Source organism: Monodelphis domestica, chromosome 8 (assembly GCF_027887165.1).
Source record: "Monodelphis domestica isolate mMonDom1 chromosome 8, mMonDom1.pri, whole genome shotgun sequence".
NCBI lineage: Eukaryota > Metazoa > Chordata > Mammalia > Didelphimorphia > Didelphidae > Monodelphis > Monodelphis domestica.
Window position 1 is genome coordinate 189,088,051 of NC_077234.1, and position 19,838 is coordinate 189,107,888.

The 19,838-nt window shown below is 40.0% G+C and overlaps 1 pseudogene; it reads right to left on the reverse strand.

Moving 5' to 3' along the window:
- Positions 1–3,366: 3,366 nt before the first annotated feature.
- On the reverse strand, positions 3,367–19,267 carry LOC100618110 (ferritin light chain-like; annotated as a pseudogene).
- Between the last annotated feature and the right edge of the window lie 571 nt (positions 19,268–19,838).

Below are 19,838 nucleotides of genomic sequence, written 5' to 3' on the forward strand. Positions count from 1 at the left end.
GAGGGAAAGAGAAAAAGGAGCAGAGAACTAGAACGAAAGTGACAGAAATGGGGGGGGGGGGAGACAGAGACAGAGAGAGACAGAGAAGAGGGAGGGAGGGAGGGAGGGAGGGAGGGGAAACATGAATTAATCATTTACATAGCTACTGAGTGCTAGCAATACAAATTCAAGCAATCAAAATAGACCTTTCTCTCCAGGAGTTTACATTCTAATAAGGGAGACAGAACTTAAAAAGAAGCTGGAAACTGGGCCCTGGGCAAAAAAGTTTATTTATCACAGCTCAAAGATCCAAGGGCAGAATCTATTTTACCAGTGGGAAGCAGATAACAGTAATGGTCCAAGTAGAAGCTAAATTCTGAAGTTCCTTTTCATAATATTTTATTATTCCATTTCCCTATATCATAAGATTTCTATCCTTGTTCTTCATCTTCACTGTAACCCCCAATACCTCTAATCCTTTCCTGGGCCATTACCTCTATACTGACCATACTTTTTTCCCTTCCTGATACCAACCCATTGGTGGATCAATCCAATTATTATTATTCTCAACATTAGACTATTTTGCTCTTTATCCTATCCCTGATCACATCTTGCAAAACCCCAGCCTTTGATTATTCCCACCATCCACTTCCTTCATTCCTATTCATATGCTACTGAACATAAAATCATGTTGATTGGGTCCATTACAAATTTATGCTACATAATTTTAGCTAAGGTTCCCACTGAAGCAAGTGACTACTCTTTCTCAGTCTTCTTTGCTTCATCTTCATCAAGGTCATCCCCAAGGATGTCTGTCAAGGGCTTTCTGTCCTGGGCTCTTTACTTTTTTCCCCTCTATATTTTCTTGTTTGGTCATCATTTTAGATATCATGAGCTCAACCATCATTTCTATGGAAATGAAAATCAGATCTGTATGTCATGTCCTAATTTTTCTTCTTTTCAATAGACCCATTGCCAAATGTCTTTCTTATAGGCATCTCAAACTCATTATATCCAAAACCAAACCCATTATCTTTCTCCTCAAATCCCCCTCTAGTCTAAACTTTTACATTACTGTCACAGGCACTACCGTCATCGGTCACTGTGACTTTCCATTTTAGTGTCTTCTTCACTTTAATCACTTTCACTCACTCCACATATCCAACCTTTCCGGTCCTGTTTTTACCTTCACAGCATCTTTCCTATATGCTCTGTTCTCTGTATTCACTACCACTCTAGTATAGTTCTTCATCGCCTCTTTTTGCTGCCACTCTTTTTACTATAATGTATTCGGTCTCTGCTCACCTGGCTTATTATTCTTTGAGTTCCTCTGGTTTCAGGCTCAGCTAATATTCTAAAATGAGGTTCTCGGAGCTGTTTTCATAGATGGATAGAGAAATGCAACTCTTGCAATGGTCCTTCTCATTGATCTCCTTGACTCAAATCCATCCTTCACTCCGTTGCCAAAGTGACTTTCCTAAAGGGCAGGTTTGAGCATCTCATACACCTTTTTCCTTTACTCAATAAACTCCAGCGACATCTTGTTACTTCCAGGATCAAATATATATACTCTTCTATTCAGCCTTTAAAGCCTTTCATGGCCTCGTCTCTTCTTACAGGCAATGACAGAGTGCCCCGGATTGAAGTCAGGGAGGCCTTAGTTTGAAATCCAGTCTCAGACTTTGACTAGCTACGTAACTCTGGCCAAGTCACTTTACCTCCGTTTGCCTTAGTTTTCTCAACTGTAAAATGGCAATAATTAATTACAGCATGTATGTACCTCGCAAAGTTGTTGTGAGGATTAAATGACATAGTATTGGTAAAAAGTGGTTAGCATAGTACCTGGCACACAGTTAGTCATATATAAATGCTTATTCCCTCCCCTTTGGCCAGTCTTCTTACACGTGATTCTCCATATATTCTACATTCCAGCCAGAACAGCCTAATGGCTGGTCCTCAAATATGACTGACATCTTCTCTCCTTATAGCATGCATCAGCATGAACTTACTCCATTTGCCTAAAATGCTCTCCCTCTTCACCTCTGATTGCTGGCATCTTTAAGACACAATTCAAAGCCCGCCCTCTATAGCTCTTTTCCAGATCTAACCTCATACTTCCTTGGACTTTCCATTTATAAGGAGTTCCTTGAGGGTAGAGATCATGTTTTTTTCTTTCTTTTTTGTATCATAAGAGCTTAAATGGGGGCAGCATGGTGGCTCAGTGGATGGAGAACCAAACCTGGAGATGAAAGATCCTGGGTTCAAATTTGACCTCAGTTACTTCCCGGGCAAGTCACTTAATCCCCATTGCCTAGCTTTTACCACTCTACTGCCTTGGAACCAATACACAGTATTGATTCTAAGAGGGAATATGAGGGTATAAATGCCTCCCCCCCAAAAAACCAAAACATCAAGTGCTCAACACAGCAGATGGCAGAAGCCTCTCCAGCTCTGCTCCCTCACCTGATCCTGGCGTTTTTCTTCTCCCCCTCAGAAGTAGATGGCAATCGAGAGAATTACCTTCTTTTTTAAACTTTTCCCTCCATTGACAAGAGGTAACAGTGCAGAGAGTATTTCCTTACCTTCTGTCTTCTCATTCTTCTTCTTCATTCTTTCTTCTTCTCTGAAACAAGAAATAGCATAGAGAACTACAGCCTATTTCATAGAGCCCTGAGGTATCTTCTCTGCCTCTCACTACAGAGAGCTACAGCTTCACTTTCATATAACTCTGAGATCTCTTTTTTGACCCTCTTCTCCTATTTGGATAAGAAATAGATCTTCACCTTGAGAAACCTCATTCTAGCTTATGGTGAGTAAACAAAATTTCATCTAATACTAGATCTATGCTGACCTGTGATGAGGAAATACATTCATCCCGTAATCATAAAATAGTCCTAGTGCTCAGAATCCCCTGGTTCTTAACTTCAAAGTTGTCTAGTATGTCAAACAGAAAAGCAACTGAAATAATCTTAGGCAGGCTTCGCTTTGGGTAAGTGTACGGTCTCCATGGATGCTTTCTCAGAGGTTAGGTCTTGTGATTACTGCTTTTGTCTTTGCCCTTTTCAATCATTATAACTGTCCAAGTCTGATATTTTATATAAAACAGATAAAAAAAAAATACAACACAATTGAGAGTAAAGAAATGAATGAAATAATTTATTAAAATAAAGAAAAAAATTAAGTAAAGAAGGCACTAACAGCTATGGGGACCAGGAAAGGTCTCATTTCCAAGGTGATGCTTGGGCTGAGTCTTAGAGGAAATCAGGGATTCGGAGAGGAAGAAGTGAGGAGGAAGTACATTCCAGGCATGGAACTGCTCAGCAAAGTCATTGTTGCTTTCTCCGAAGTCTCACAAGTTCTGGAAATCCCAGAATTTTCTCCTCTGCTCTGAACCTATCTGGGATCCTAATCAGGTCTTTGAACTCACATGTGTATTTTATACATTAGATCTTATATAGATATTTATCTTAGAAGCAAAAAAATCAAAGGAACATTGCCTCCAAAGGTATCTATTAACATCAGTCAGTTAACAAAATTTTTTTTGATTACCTACTTTTATGCCCAGTACAATTAGTACATGCCTGATGCCTAGAAGAAATCAAGTGATGGGTTTTAAAAGAACTGGTTAATTTAGTTGGTTTTTCTTTTAATCAACCAAACTGGTTATTGTAAAATTATATCATATAGCTTCTGATTGATTTTCTTTTATTATTACCTTTGGATTGTTTGTATGAGAATGTGCTTTGTTAGTGTGCAAGTGTGTTTGAAAACAAGCCTATTCTTAAAATAAGGTTCTTCTATCAACTTTAAATTGATTCCCTAAACACACTTTTACTTTATCTTCCTCAACCCTCCTGTCCAAATTCCCCTCTATGCTGCTTTCCCAAGTCCCAAAATACAGATTACAGATGTAGGTGAAAATAAGCAACTCAAGGCCTGCTTAATTTCAGAGGAACACAACTATCATTAAAGTTCCAAGGAACTTTGTTGGTATTCTGGTGCTTTGTTTCTGAAGAGGTCCAACGACATCATGGGGTGATGTCCTGACTTGTGTAGGGAACTGGATTTAAATGAGGCTGAATGGCAGAAAGCCATCTTTTAGAAGTCATCTAGCCAACTCTGTCACTTAACAAGTGAGGAAATTGAGACATAGAAAAATGAAGCCATTTGTCCAAGATCCCACAGAAGCCAAGCGGCAGAAATAAGACTCAATCTCAGGGTTTCTTTCCACTGTACCCTCCTAAGATGGTAAGAAATGAGAGAAAGAACAGAGAAAACTTTACCAAAAATAGATTTTAAAACCCATTTGGAAATCTGATCTGAATTGTATAATCTCTGGCATTGAAAACCATAAAAAGGCTTGCTTCGGGTTTTGAGTTGGGGAGTCAGAGGACCCAGTTTCAAATCCCACCTATGACATTTATTACCTGTGTAACTAATGAGTAAATCACTTAAACTCCCTAAATCCCAGTTTCCCCATCTACAAAATGTTGGGATCAAACTTGATGAGCTCTAAAATTATCTATATATATATGATCTCATGAAATAAAATTATTGATCTAAGGATACAATAAGAGCTAGTTATCTCATCATACATGCAAACATTTAGGCTAATTCTAATAAACGAACTTTTGGAAAGTGCTCAGTAGTCACTGTTCTCTTTATTTCCCTCCATTTATTCTACAGTCCAGTGACCTTGGCCTATTTGCGGTGGATTTGAAGTTCTACATCTTTAAAAGCCACAACTCCAGCTCAAATTGGATTTGTGGTTTGAGTTTAATAATGAAATAGCTGGTCTAGACATTTCTTTTCTAACAATTAATGACAAACACTAACTTAAGAAGTGGAAAGGGCTGGCACACTACTTAAGCCGAGCCTTTTTGAGTTGGTGCACCCTGGTGGGGAAACTACAGTGATAGGATCTGACCTCACAATTTAGAAATTACTCAATTACTCAAGGGTTAAAGCAGATCTTGACATGATTGACTGGCACAACCCAAACCCACAAAATCCAGATTTATATTAGAAAATAGCTTTTAATATTTAAAAATAACTTTTTGGTGAGGGAAAGAGTACATTAACTAGAGACAACATATTACAAACAAAAAAGGAATTACAAAGAAAACCAGGGTAAAAATATCATCAAAGAAATGTACAAGAGAAAAATAGTTGGGTGGATTGTCAGACAGTAGTGAAGCAGAACTGTTTGGCCAGGTTGTGGGATCATGATGTTAAGACATCCCCAGAAAGGTTCCTTGCCTATGGAGTAGACATAGACAAGAGTTACACAGAACAGTAAGGCAAGAATGGATAAAAATCTGTATCACTAGAATCAATAAAGACATGGCTAGCACAGTAGCCATGGGAATGGGGATCACATCTATGATTTCTTTGGTATTTATAAATAACAATTCAGTGGTTTTAATCATGTCTGATTCTTTGTAACTCCATTTGGGATTTTCTTGGCAAAGATTCTGGAGTGGTTTACTATTTCCTTTTCTAGCCCATTTTATAGATAAGGAAACTGAGGCCAATAGGGTGAAGTGACTTGTCCAGGGTCAGTTGCACAGCTAGTAAGTGTCTGAGGTCAGATTTGAATTCAGTTCTTCCTGACTCCAGGTCTGGCACTCTATCCACTGCACCACTTAAATAACCTTCATTGCTATAGTGAACTCCAAAATGAGGAAAGCCCTTCTACCAATTCAGGTTAGTGCCTTCTCAGCAACTTTTAGTCTTAGACAGGTTCCTAGAATATTGAGCAGTTAAGTGACTTGCCCAAGGTGACTGAACTTGTATATATCAAAAGTGGGACTTGTACTCAAGTCTTTCTGAGATCTCTCACTGTATTTATGAATAAAGCCCCAGAGGCACATGATAAGAACTTAATAATGCCTTTTCTTTCTTTCATTATTCAAACTAATAACAACTAATATTTAAGTGCCTCCTATGTGCTAGGCACTGTGCACACAGAATACAGAACCATTGGATATAAGAGCAATGGGTATAGTAAATACAAGACAGTAGGAGATACTAGAATTGTAAATAGTAAAATATATATTTATTAAGAGTAAATATTTACACCCCCCTTTCCTTTAAAAATAGAAATAGCCTGCTAAGCAGAGGGAGATATTTGAAAAGGTGATATATATAAAAAAAAAGATTTCAATTAGAGAGATTACAAAATAAATAGAATAGAATGAAAATGAGATTTCTTGAATAAGCATTCATCAATTGCTTACCAAGTGCCAGTCACTGTGATAAACATTGGAAAATCACAAAGGTTGCTACAATCCCAAGGCTGGAGCCATTCCAATCTCCTTTGCCAAAAAGAAGGAAAGAGAGACCAATAGCAGAAACAACAACAGGGTCATGCACCGGTGGGCCATGTGGCCCCATTGGGACTATCTTAAAGTCTGGAGCTACAGGCCTCAGACACTTCCCAGCTGGGTGAGCCTGGGCAATTCACTCACCTCCATTGCTTAGCCCTTACCACTCTTCTGCCTTGGACCCAATGCTTAGTACTGATTCTAAAACAGAAGGTGAAGGCGTTTTGTTGTTGTTGTTTTTCTTGTGGCACCCCACTAAGGGCAAGCTAATGAGCTTTACTTGGGGGCACTGCGCCCCTTTGTTTAAGCCCCCCTAGTCGGCATGCAGGCTCAGTCTCTCCAACAGGCACTCGCCCAGGCCGCCCTGGCTTTGCACAGGACCCAGGGAGGTCAGGTGGTCACCAGACGCTTCAGCGCCTTCCCCTCCCCCTCCTTCCAGGAAGTCGCAGAGGTGAGGGTCCCCCTGGCTGGAAGCCAAGGTGTGCACGTTTCAGGCGGGTCTGGTTCAGGCCCCTTTCCAGGTTGGGGGCGGACTCAATGGCATCTCTGCCGCCGCCCCACTCGCCTGGGGCAGGTCTCAGCACAGCTTGGAGGTGCACGCGGCCTCCGCGTTGGTTCTGGAGGCGGAGGAGGCGCTCGGTAGCCTCATGCTTCTCCCGGGACTGTTCCTGGAAAAAAGCTCGACATATTGGCCAGGGCGACATTGTCCCTGTCGAAATAGAAACCCAGGGACAAGTGGGTGTAGGAGGCCTGCAGGAAGAGTTGGCCAGGCGGTTGACAGCGGCCTTGGCCTCAGGGGAGTAGTTCTAGGACGAGGAGCTCATGGCATCGGCGGTAGAGAGGGAGTTGGTCCCGGATGCTGGTGACGGCTGGAGCTCCAGGGGATGATGGGCTGCAGGAAGATGAGAGGTTCCGTCCAAACACTGCCGAAGCAAGAACCTCCCGCCAAAGGCTTAGTCCTTGCTTCCTTGGTTGGTCCCAACCATGGAGAAAACCCCATCTTACTTTGGCTGGTACGAGTGACTTTTGAATACAAGAGGGGATAAAATCACAGAGCTGGTAAAAAAAAAAATTCAAATCTTTTCTTGCCATCATGGTGCCTGAACACTCTTTCTCTATTCCATGTTGTTTGGAAAAGACTAATTTACAAAACTCCTAACTGTGCGGATATATGCTCTGCAGATCACATAAGAAGTGGTAATGTGGTGAGATTAAGAGTATTGGATTTAGAATCAGAAGTCCTGGGTTCAAATATTGATTAAGCTACTTCCTACCTACGTGATTTTGGACAAGGAAGTTGACCTCTTAGGCCTCCATTTCTTCCTTTCTAAAAGGAGAGTTAGGCACCTCCTACCCTGAATGATTGATTGTTCTGTGCCCCATAATGACACTGTCACATTTCATTTAGATCCTTCAGAAGGTTAAATGGTGTGAGCAGCACTAGTGATGGCACTGGAGAAAATACAAAGTGCAGATTGGACAAAAGGAAAACCAGTCATTGCTGCATAGCACAATACAAACATCTCATGTATTGAGGAGCCCTAATTGTACCACAAACTGCTAGAAGTGATGTGACTTGAACTACTCGTCATCATAAAAATACTAATACTGATGTGGGCAATGCTAATTGGGTCTCATCCAAAGAATGGATTGACAGCTCAGACTGACTCCATGGCAAGGGATCAAGCTTTGTTATAGGAAAATATAGTAGAATAGTTAGTAAGAGAAGAAGCAGGTAAGTGAGTGAGGTAAGGATAGAGTGGTAAGTAAAGTGAGTAGGAAATCTCAGTAAGGCTTTTTATCTTGATTAATTACTAAGGAAGGGTCCATTTGTTTGGGCAGTTGTTGCCCTGTTTGTTTCTAAGGAACCCATGTTGCACTTTGGTCTTCATGGTTTTACCCATAATTCACTCTGCTCGCTCACTGGATATGAGGGAAGCAAACCACAATGTAAATGAGATGCTAATGATATGTTAAATATGCCAGAGCAACTTTTGGTCAACTTTTGCTCTTTTCTATGCAGACTCTAAGGAAAGCCGTGAGTGTGGAAATCAAGCATTGTTTGAACCTATGTGACTGGGGAACTGAGTCACCTGTACTTGCTAACATAGGTTATATCTAAGGATTGATGTGAGTTGTTTTACCATGATTGTAAAAATAAGCAAGCCATATGTCTTATCTGAAAACTGACCCCATTCTAATCTGCTAGTGACTTTCCATGTTCTTTTGATGGTTTACAGCCAATTGGCCAGGTTTATGGGATATTGCAGCCCACATCAGTACTGCCCATGCTGCCGTTTGATTATGATCCCACACGTTTCCATTCTACCAACATCCTGCATTGAACTTTAGTGATTTTCCAGGATTTGAATTTAGTTTCTGGTTTGCTTGCTCAATTTCCTACTGGAGGTAAATTAACTCTATTCATTTCTGAATCTGATGTCTAGTCTAATGGTTCTCTTCCCTGTAAATACTACAGGCATAGGGGGCATGTGATTACTCCATGTATTATGCATAATTTATGCAAAGAAAATATGAAGTGATTTCCATAGGGAGATACTGGCAGCTGAGAGGAGGGCAGGAAGAATTTGGAAAGGTTTTATTTTTTAACAAATATTTCACCAAAGTAACTGACAATGTGACAGAAATTTATTGGCCGAGACACCAAAAAATAAAGTCTCCAAGCCAAAAAGAGATAATAGGTTTATTGAGAGAGAGGCAGTCTCACAATAAAGCCAGACTCTGGTCAAGACCAAAGACCCTGAGCCTTGTGAGTGGCTTCCCTATATTACCCAAAGTTGTATTAATTTTTCAGATATATTTATAGTTACCCAAGAATCCAAAAAAATCAGCAAAAACATAGAATAAAGAAGAAAAATCAGATAGTACCTGAGTGAGTTTGAATGATAACTTCACATAATATATCACAGGGTGGAGAAATGTCAGAAAACTTTATGCCTGCTGTATGATTTATCTTGGAAATGATCTTTTCAGAATTAAGTGATTATTTTTTTTAGAAATACTTAATACTTGCAATTGAATAAACTTATTCAGTTCCAACAGGACTTAACTACCAAAAAATGCTTCAGATAGAATCATATATGATTGAGATACAGAAAATACTTCAGATAGAATTCTATCTTGATTATTTTTAGAAAAGTTAAAGAATCATGATCACAAAATAACTAAATTGTAAAAAAACGCCATTATTGATATAATCATGAGGAGGGTAGGGGATTTCACATTCACAAGAGCATGTTATAGTGGAAAGAATACTGGATTTAAGAGTCGGGGAACCTGGGTTTGAATCCTGGCTTTGTTACCTACTATTTATGTGACCTTAGATATGTTATCTATTTAACTTCTCTAGGTCTCAGGTTATTTGTAAAATGAAGAATTTTACTTTCTGAGGCCTCTTAGCCAGCCCCAATTCTCTATCATCAATGTATATTAAATATTTCTTTTCCAAGAAAATTTTGTATATCAATTGATCAACAAGGCTTTATTAAGCCTTTACTATGTGCCAGGCACCGTGTCAAGTCACTCAGTCAGTGAATCAATTTAGCATTTATTAAATAGTTACTATTATGTGCCAAGTACTAGGTATGCTACAGGCAAAAAAAAAAAAGTCACTGCCTCTAAGAAGTCACAGTCTAACCAGGGAGACAATATCCAGACAACTTTAAACTAGGAAGATAAATAGAGGATAAATTGGAGGGTAGTTCTCATAGGAAGGAAAATGGAGTCATGAAAAGAGCATGACTAAAACGATTGAATAAAAACACTGACTGTGCTAGACACGGTGCTAGGCACTTTACAAATATTATCTCATTTGATCCTTGCTATTATTATCTTCATTTTACACTAGAGGCAAACAGAAGTTAACATTACCCAGGGTCACACAATTACTGGTTGTCTGAGGTTATATTTGAACTCGGGCATGCCTGACTCCAGACCCAGCATGCTATCCACGGCAACACCTCCCTGCTTCTAATTACTAAATTTGGACTAAAATCCAAGTAGAATGTTGTCCTTGACCTATACTTTTGCTCTTAAGTCTAATTTTTCTCCACTTCTCTGTCCAGTAGCATATTTTCAAAGAAATTCTCTTTTTAATATAAATCTCACAACCAATCTTTTTTTGGAAGCAAAACATTTCTGTTATTCAGTCACATTTGACTCTTCATGACCCTGTTTGGAGTTTTCTTGGCATAGATACTGGAGTGATTTGCTAGTTCCTTCTCCATCCTATTTTACAGATGAAGAAACTGAGGCAAACAGAGTTAAGTGATTTGCCCAGGGTCACACAACTAATAAGGCCAGTAAGTAACTGAGGCCATATTGAAGTCAGGAAGAAGAGTTTTTGTGACCCCAAGTCACTCTATCCATTGTACCACCTAGCTGCCAGGAAAAAAAAAAAGCCTCTGCAAACCAGTTAATAAAAATGATTTACATGCATACTATAGTAAAGGTAATTCCTTTTAAGATTGTGTTTCAAAGTTCACATACTTTGTATGTGAGTTTTTGTAAATAGATGGACCTCTGAGGTCAGTCAGTGAAGATGTGAAAACTATTGCTCTACCTCTGGTTATAGCAAGACTTAAGCAAAGATTCCTATGGTAAAATCTATTCCTTTTGGCCACCAGCCAAGGGAAGCAAGAGAAAAAAACTTTCCAGAAAAGCTTCAGTATTGCTGATCTCCCAAAGAGGCTTCATTTGGCAAAGGGGAGAGGGGAGGAGGTGAAAGGGGGCAGCTCAGAGCAAGTTCAAAGGAATCCAGAAAAACGGAGAAACAGAACTGAATGGGTTCTTACTTGGAGGCAAAACCCAAAGACCCATCCATGAAGGGGCTAAGACAATATCTTGCAGCAATTGCCTCGGGTTCCTCACTGTTAGGGTTGAACCTAATAATACTAGCACACGACCCCCCCACCCCACCCCCCATTGAACAGTTCATAAAAGAAGGGTTAATTTGACCTAGCAGCAAATATGCAATTAGGATACAATGGCATTTACTGTCTTCCTCCTCCCCATCTCCCTATGTTATTCAGGCATCCACCATATTGGAGGGGCCCCAGCTTCCCATGGGAAGCTATTATTTAAGGGATCAGGAAGCGACCTCAAGGGAGGTAGGAGTCAGTCAGGTCCCTGATTGGGAGAACTAACAATACCTATTTCAGGAAAATGGAAAATCCTGGTCCTAATACATTTACCCAAGCCAAGCTACCACCCCCCTCCCTGATTCATTGCCCATCTTTCTTTTTTTTTTTGCCATTTTAAAATTTTTTATTTTAGTTTACCAATTAAATATAATAACAAATTTCCACATAAGTTTTCTTAAGTTATATAATCCAAACTATCTCTTTTCTCCTTCCCTCTGTGAAATTGAGATTAGCTCCACCCTACTTATTCTTTAGAATTTTAGCCACCAGGAATGTATACACCCCACTTAAGGATTTAGTGTGGGAGGAGGAAGGTCTATGGCCCACATATACTAGCAAGTGACAAATCAGAAACAATTGACTGCCCCCCTGGGCAGTCCAGAGCCAAGTTTAAGCCACCATTGGTACACATTAAGGTGGAAGGAAGGCAAAGGAAGTGATGCAAAGTGATTGCCTTTAAATTTCATGGTCACTTCCTGTGAGGACTTGGAACTTGACTGTGGAGGAGCCTGGTCTTGAAATCTCAGACTGCTTCCTTTTGGACTGTCACGTGGTGAGTGAAAAGACTGACTCCCTTTCCTTGGCTTTTCTGGAGGCACCAGCCGCTGGAGAGGCCCCTCATCTTGGAGGAGGCCTTGATGGCTGGAAGCCATGTTCAATTTAATCATCTGGGCCACCCCCTTGCTGGGGCCTCTGAATTCCTGCTTGATTCAGAACAGTTCAGAGCAGCTATCTCTCTCTCTCTCTCTCTCTCTGACTCCGTCTCTTCCTCCCTCCCTCCATCTCTCTGTCTCTGTTTCTGTCTGTCTCTTCCTCCCTCCCTCCATCTCTCTGTTTCTGTCTCTGTCTCTGTCTCTACCTCTCTCTCTCTCACTCTCTTTCTCTCTCTCTCTCTCTCTCTCTCTCTCTCTCTGACTCTTTCTCCTTCCCTCTGTCTCTCTGTCTCTCCCTCCCTCCCTCCCTCTCTCTTTCTGTCTCTCTGACTCTGTCCCTGTCTCTTCCTCCCTCCCTCCCTCCCTCCGTCTCTCTCAGCCTGTTTCTGTCTCTCTCTATTTGCAAATAAACTACCATAAAAGCCATTCTGACTTGAGTAATTCATTGGGATTTAGTAATTAAATCCCTGGCAACCAACTCTCAAATATTCAGTCCAACCATAATTTTTACCCTTTACACTTCCCTCCTCCCAGAGCTGGCAAGCAACTCAATCTGGATTATTCTTGTATTATCATGCAGAACATTTTCATATAATTCATTTTTATAGATGAATAATGTTATAAAACCAAAACCTCAAAACATCTACCCAAATAAACATGAAAAATAATATTTTTTCAAATGAATTTCTGTTCCAACAGTTCTCTCTCTGGAGGTGGGTAACATCCTTTTTCGTAAGTCCTCAGAATTCTCCTGGATCACTGTATTGCTATTAGTAGCGAAGTATAACATTTGATCATTCCACAATATTGCAGTTACTATACATAATGATCTCCTGGTTCTACTCATTTCACTCTGCATCAGAGTCTTTCCAGCTCTTTCTGAAGTCATCCTTACAACAACAATAGTATTCCATCACCATCATATATCACCATTTGTTCAACCATTCCCCAATTGATGGACATCCCTTTAGTTTCCAATTCTTTGCCACCACAAAAAGAGCAGCTATAAATATTTAATAATAATAACATACTAGATTAATATATAATAATATACAATAGAAATAAAAATTATGTAATTTTAATTAAACATTTTAATTATACATAATTTAATTACATATAACATATAATTGTATATTTTAAAGCCATTAAATATACAAAATAAAGATATAAATTTAAAAAATAAAAATATAAACAATTATGTATAAGCATATATTTTTATAATTTTAATTAATTAATACAATTAATACCTATACATAAATCTTAAATATATTAAAATATACTATAATGATATAAATTAAATAAATAAATATAAAGGTCCTTTGTCATTTTTGAAAAAATCTCTTTGGAATACAGACCTAGTAGTCATGGCCCATCTTTCTTGTTGCATATTCTTGATCCTAGGGTTTGAGGGATGTAGCAATGCCAACCATGCTCTGTCTTCCTGCCCTTGACTCTGGGGGGTTGGAAGAGGTGAATGGTCAAGGGTCCTGTAAAAATGGAGATTTGAACCACAGACTTCAATCCCCAGAAGTCCTTGGTACTTCCCAGAATTCCCTATAATCTCACCTGAGTCTCCACCTGGGCGAGATCATAATTTAGTATTTAAGAGCTCTCCGCTTCCCAAGAGTCTCTTCCTCTACCTGGACATTGCAACATGTAGTAAGTAGGCTGTGAATGGGCTAATCAGCCCTAGGCAAGTGGTTTATTACTTTGTATCCTTGATTTCTAATAATCTTTAATAAACCTCATAAAATATAATATTTTTATTATTAGAGACTAACTCAACTTTTACAGTCCTCAAAAACCCTCCTCCCTCCCCCACTGAGTCCCTCACAGGAGAGCCTTCTTATGGCCCAATAAAGGTGAAAGCTCTGTGACATAGAGGTGATGAGCTCCTCTTTGACCCAACATGCCTCACTCCCTTCCTTTATTTGGCCTTTAAGGTCTCTCTCAGATTCTACAGCACCCTACAGCCTTTTCCTAGGCACCCAGAAAGAACAAACATTCGGTTTAGAATGCTTTTGTTCACAGTCTCTTTCTTCCATTCTGAAATTCCTAGTCTCAGCATTAATTCTGCTCTAGACTTGCTCCACTCTTCTACAGAGAGGGCCCTTGGATGCCCTCTTAAATTAAAAAAAAAGGTACCATCTTCATCGTTCTGGATCTAGCCACTGGGGCAAAGGAAATCATTTCCAACTCACTGCCCGTATCATTCCCTCCCAAACCACACCCAAACTTGTTCACAGAACACACATCCCCACTCTTACAGCTCACAAAAGGTGTGTGAGATCAGGGAAGCAAAGGAGATTCAAACTAAGGATTTTGCCACAGGCTAGGGCTCCTGGGGGCCAGGTGTTTCTGCATTAAACAGTGTTAAAGACGGGCTGGGAACTAAGGAATAAAGTCCTGCTCTAAGCTGAAGAACACCAGGGCCACAGCCCTGAGATGAAATGTCTGCAACGCGCTTGCCAATCGTTGGCCACAGAGCTACCCACCATTTTTCAGAAGGAATGATTAGATTTAAACTTTTTCATGCTCTTCAAAGAGTAGAAGGAGCTAAACATGTTCAGATGCAGAGCCCTGCTCGATATTTGTTGGGTAACAGGTTCCCTCTGGGAGTAAAGAAGAAGGGTAGGGGTGCAGTGTTGTCAGAAGTAATCTTTGACTGACAGTTAAAAGATGTGAGTTCTTGACTCTGGGCTAATAACCATTCTGGACTTGTTTCCTCCCTTATATGGTGAGAGAGTTGGACTAAATTACCCACGAGGTCCCTTTGAGCTCAAAGGTTTTATTCATTTCAGCTAAAATACCTTTATTTCTGAGGGGGGAAAAATGAATCAAATAAGTTCATGCTTCTAGACACACACAGAGAAAGTCAGGCTACTTTTTAGGTGAAGATACAAAAGCTAATCGGAAAGAAAACCTTCCATTACTGCTTTTAGGGGCTATGGCTTGAGGCAATTATTCATTTTGGAACAACCAAGAGATATGGCACCAAAGAACTCTTTCCTTTCTTGCTATATAAATGTTCTTGGGGGGGGGAGGGGGGAGCTAGGTGGCTCAGTGGATGGAGAGCCAGGTCTAGAGATGGGAGGTCCTGGGTTCAAATCTGCCCTCAGACACTTCTAGCTGTGTGACTCTGGGCAAGTCCCTTAACCCCCATTGCCTAACACTTACCACTCTTCTGCCTGGGAACCAATACCCAGAATTTGATTCCAAGACAGAAGGTAAGGGTTTAAAAAACATTTTTTTAAATGTTCTTTGCTTCCTGTAAGCCTATTCTTAGCTTTAAAAGTATTTAATAAATGTTGTTTTTCCAGTTACATGTGTCTCCTCATGACCCCATCTGTGGTTTTCTTGCAAAGATATGGAGTAGTTTGCCATCTTCTCCTCCAGCTCATTTTACAGATAAAGAAACCGAGCTAAGAATCTGAACTCATATTTGAACTCCACTGCAACACTTGGCTGCCCTATTAATCAAGCATTCATTACTGGAAATAGCATACATTTTACAAGGGGGAGGATGTTATTATCAAACTTCACTTTAAGTTTTCATCCCAAAAAACCCTATATTGAGCACATACTAAGGAAAGTCTAAAATGTGCTAGAATCGGACTTGCATGTTACACACAGTGAGGCTGATGGCTGTGTCTTTGTGCTATAGACAAGGATGGAAAATGGTGGCATCATCACCTGGAGGCAAATGGGGTTTGTATATGGAAATATGGAAATCAACTATTCAAGTCAGCGAAGACATGAATTGGCCATCTCCACTGGTGGGTCTACTAACTTAAATTCCTCTTCTTCGAAACTATATACTTTGAAGTTCCCTGAAACTGCAAAAGTTGCAAGCTGGGGATAAAAAGACTTGTTCCCCACCTGCCTCCAAAAGATGGCTGTGAATATAAATAACCCTAATTTGCTTGGACTTCAAACTCTACGCTTACAAAGAAACAATATTATATTTTTCACTCTCCGAAACAATTGTTTTACATATAAAAGCTTTTCGGAGTTAAAAAAAAATTCTGCCACTAATTCTTTGCAAACCTTAAGTCGTTAGTACGCTATTATCAATTCTTATTTTCCATGACATGTATTCCTTTCAAGCACAATTCAGAGAAATTCATAGGATCATAGCAGAGGTGGATAAAACCTGAGAAATCATATTCCTTTTCTTTTTGTACATAATGGAGCCAACACTGGGAGTGGTTTAAAGTGATTTGCCCAAGGCCACACATTGGTCAATCCAGCATTTATTAAGCATCTACTATGTCAGCTAGAAAGAAACATCAAGTGGTCTCAGTCTTCAAGGAATTTGCCTTTTATGGCAAGACAAGGTCTAGGGTCATCTTATTTGGGTGAGTGAGGTTTTACCATTTTCCCTCAATCCCTACAGGTTCTAAGGACAGTGACTAGAGAGGGAAATGAGATGTTAGGAACCTTAAGTACTGGAATTGCACAAGGGAGAAGAGGTAGGGGAAAGAGAGATTCTGACTGAAAATTTTCTGGGTCTGTTCTGAGACAGTGGACTGCCCTCAAGGCCTTTTTTTTTTTTTTAAACCCCTACTTTCCATCTTGTAGTCAATACTGTGTATTGGTCCAAGGCAGAAGAGTGGTAAGGGCTAGGCAATGGGGGTCAAGTGACTTGCCCAGGATCACACAGCTGGGAAGTGTCTGAGGCCAGATTTGAACCCAGGACCTCCCGTCTCTAGGCCTGGTCTAGCTTCCCCCTCATGGTCTTTTATGAAGAGATGTCTGTAACTTTCCCAAAGCCCAGGACTCATGCTCTGATTGACAGATTTGGATTTAGCCCCTTATTTAAACTTTGTGAGTCTGCTTCCCGTGTTTTTTGTAAACATATTGTTGGGTTCTGCTTTCTAATCCACACAATTCTCATCCTCTTCCATCCTGGGAGTGAGTTCTTCCCCCTTTCCCTGACAGGAGCCCTACTCCTTGACAAGGCCAACCCTTATGCTCATGAGATCTATGACATGAGAAAAAGTGGTTCCTTCTCTCTAGCTTTTAAACACAGCTATCCAACCTGAAAAAACTTCACTGGTCCCAGCTGTCCCTTTTCTCAGCCATACTACTAAAAACAAAAACAAACTGCTTGTACTTACTACCTCTATTTCTGAACTTCCTGTAATCTGGTTTCTAATCTTCTCACGTCACTGATCCTGCTCTCTCCAAAGTCACCGGGGATCTGACAAATATGAGGCTTCCCATGTGTTGTCCTTCTTGACTCCTCTGTTGTGACTGACGCCTGACATGTCACCCCTCTCGCTGGGTTTCAGTGACACTGCTCTCTCCTGGTTGCCACTATCAGTCTGATGATTCCTTCAAGCTTTCTTGTAGAGGACAAGGGGAGGGAAAGCACAGGCAGTGATTATGGTACCGAAAGATGGCCATAAATGTAGAAGCCAGGAAAACATTATCTAGGTAATACGGTTAGGCTAAGGCTTTTTCTTAAACCTGGAATTTTTATAAAAACTTAAGCTAAAAAACCTTAAGGGATGCTAGTTCAGATGCTACAAACATTTGGTTTAATATTGTTTAGCAAGTCTTCTTGTACTGCTGGGATAGTAAATCAATGCTCCAAAGGATTAATAAAATTATAATAATTCTATCCAAAAGGAAACAAGTCTTTCCAACTAACACAAATTTTTCAAAAAGGAGAATAGTCATAAACCCCCAATTCCAGTTTTTAAAATCTACATCTAACAATATTCATTTTCAAAAAACATGCAGCCAACTTACAATATAACTAAAAATAAATCTGAAATAAAACATAATTACATGAAGGCAAGGTATCACTAATGAGTATGTCATCTTTATTTTTTGCTATTTGCTATTGCAGACCAATCCAGGATTGAAACTAAAATGTTGTGGTAAATAAAGAAAGCCCTGAGCATAAAATGTACAAATCAAACACTTGGAAGGAGTAGGGCCACAATAATTGTCAGAGTACAAATGTGGATAACCAGAGCAGCCAAGAGACAATGATTACATAAAAGCATCTATTATGCAAAATGATTTCAAGTTTCAGAGAATCAGTAAATTGTCATTAACATTTTAAGAATGCCATTAGGAAACAATGACACCAGCTCATGCATATCAGCAATTCATGTGTTAAATTCACAATAATTTTTGGCTAGCCTTTACCCTTTAAATACTTTATTCCTGATAAGACTGTAACCAATGGTCTGGCACGCGCCGTAAGTAATTAATAAAAGCTTGTTGAAATTTTGATAGATTTAAGACCTCTGATCACTAATAATCAACCATGATCCCAGCAGACCCAAGATTAAAGCTGCACCTAACTCTTAACAGAAGCAATGGACTCTGGGGGCAAAGCTAGATATATTTTTGGTTATTGCAAATACAGAAATTTGTTTTGCTTGACAATACCTATTTGTTATAAAAGGGTATTCCCCCTCTTTTTTTAATGGAGAAGAGAAAGTGGATTTTTGCTAACTGAAAAAAATTCATTTCAATTTTTAAAAAGTTTGATTAAGTTGGATTTGCTCTCCTGAAAGAATACGCTTCCTTCATTTTGAAAGATGTCAGCTTGAAAGGCAGATTACTACAGTGAAAGGAAGTGTGAAATGGCAGACTAGAACTGTCTAGAAAAAGTTCACTCATCTCTAAAAAGACGTTAAGACCTAATTTACACACAAAAGGGGATGTGGGAATGAAAAAAATGAGTGAGGTATTAGTATAAGATATTGAGAATTCACTGATTAAGAAACCATTCATATTCATTAAATCGGTACTATGAATAAATTGCTACTCAAGACTTCCTTTGATGCTTCTTTATGACATGGCGTTGAACTTGTTATACCAGTAATGGCCAAGCCCTGGCAGGGTCTTCTAAAGGTAGAAGTTTTGATTACAATCTCACTAACATCCTGTTTCCCAAGTTTGGAGAGAAGAAAGTTGGTTTTAGGGTAAAAAAAGAGGAAACGGCATGGTCAGATCTACTCGGTGTTAAAGATCATGATAGATCCCGAGACCAAAACCCCTTTTCTCCTTCCTCAATCTCTGCCAAGACCGCTAGTCTTCCCTCCCTTCCCCGCACCTGCCAGTGGTTCCATTTCCCAGAGCACTGAGACTTCCCGTGTGACCCGACAAATGCTTCCGGGCTCATGTTTTCTGTACCATACTAAGGGATATACAAGCCTGGAAACCGAAAGTCCCCACCCCCAAGCCAACCCCCGAGGGCTATCCAATGAACTGGACACAAATGCCCTCCCTTTGACCAATTAGAGGCAACACAGATGATCTCATCCCAGACCCCGCCCTATAAAAGACTGCCCCCTTCTCCAGCCAGGTGGAGCCCCCCTAGCCATCTGTAGGCTGCAGACTCCCTCCTCCCTCTCCCCGCTTCCCACAATAAAGCCTTGCTCTGTAACTCTGTCTCTCCGTCTCATCGGCCTCCCGGTCGAACCCGTCGGGGGCGGACATATCTACCAAGGCAGTGGCTACGGTCTATACTGATGAAAACTGAGACCTTAACATACTGAGGAGGAAGGAGTCATGAATGTGTCCGTAATAAGGGGGAAAAGCTTACTGCAAGACTGACAGTACTGTAGAATCTCTTCAGGATTAGTCAAACACACACCAGTGAGAAAAGCCACAAGCAAACATTCCTAGACATTAATCGTTTTCTCAGCGTGTAAGGCTCAGAATGAGCACATGGAATGATCACAAGTGAGTAG